This window comes from Polistes canadensis, unplaced genomic scaffold (genome assembly GCF_001313835.1).
Source record: "Polistes canadensis isolate GaletaPanama2010 unplaced genomic scaffold, ASM131383v1 scaffold_6, whole genome shotgun sequence".
Taxonomy (NCBI): domain Eukaryota; kingdom Metazoa; phylum Arthropoda; class Insecta; order Hymenoptera; family Vespidae; genus Polistes; species Polistes canadensis.
The window spans coordinates 796496-797520 of NW_014569553.1; the positions used below are offsets into that span (position 1 = coordinate 796496).

At 24.5% G+C, this 1025-nt stretch overlaps 1 protein-coding gene across 2 annotated transcripts in view; it reads right to left on the reverse strand.

The window, feature by feature from the left end:
• LOC106789821 (ras-related and estrogen-regulated growth inhibitor-like) overlaps nt 1–1025 on the reverse strand; it is an 89962-nt gene that overhangs the window by 70129 nt on the left and 18808 nt on the right. The window lies entirely within an intron of this gene.

The following is a 1025-nucleotide window of genomic DNA, read 5'->3' on the forward strand; positions in this document are numbered from 1 at the left end:
TATATATGTATATTATATTTTATTTCTAATTTGTTTATAATTTGCAAAGGAGTGTCATGTACCTGGATAGATTGAAAAGTTTTAAGCCTAACATAAAAAAATAATAAAAATATCTGATAAAAAAAGAATGAAACCCTGTCTCGATTGAAATGATTTGTTCTCACGATAGAATTGTCGATGATAATATTAACAATAATAATAAAAAAAAAAGAAAATTAATGAATAACAATTATCGTAGATCGAGAAATAGAGTTTAATAAAATCTCATAAAATGAATTTTTCCTAGTTCGTAATCGAACTTATGTTAGATAGTAGTAAGTTAAGCTTATGCTAGTATACGAAGCATGCTTTCATCGCATCGATTATTACCTTTCAACGCAATAATTCAAAAGCGTTAACGATCGAAACTTGTAACTGGTGTTGCTTCGTTTTCTTCATATGATAGAAATAAATAAATAAATAAAGAAAGAAAGGAAGGAAGGAAGATAAAGAATAATCTTAATAAACGCGTAAATTATTCCCCCAACGTGCAATAATCGATAGTTACGATAACGATCGATTAATTATTTCAATTTCGACGACCTACTATTTCTATTCTCATTTTATCCTCGAATTATTTATTATATTTGATTTATATTCAGAATTATTTTGACGATCTCTTGCGAATAATAATAAAATATACGAATAGAAAGAAAAGGAAAAAAGATAAATAATTTGTTCGTCTCGTATAAACTCGAATAGAAAACTAATGCGATATACACGAAAATATAAATAATCATTTCCATTGCAAAATTATTGTTATATGTATACTTCATTCTGTTAAAACACAATTGATACGTACTCAAAGAATACGTTGGAAAAAAATTCTTGTAAAAAAAATATACATTGCATCTAACAGAAAAATAAAAAGATTTGTTTCAGTCCTAATTATATAAATATTAAAAAGACAAATATATATATATATATATATATTGGACAGAAATCTTTTTTTTATTTCTTTATTCTAAACTTATGCTAAAAAATCA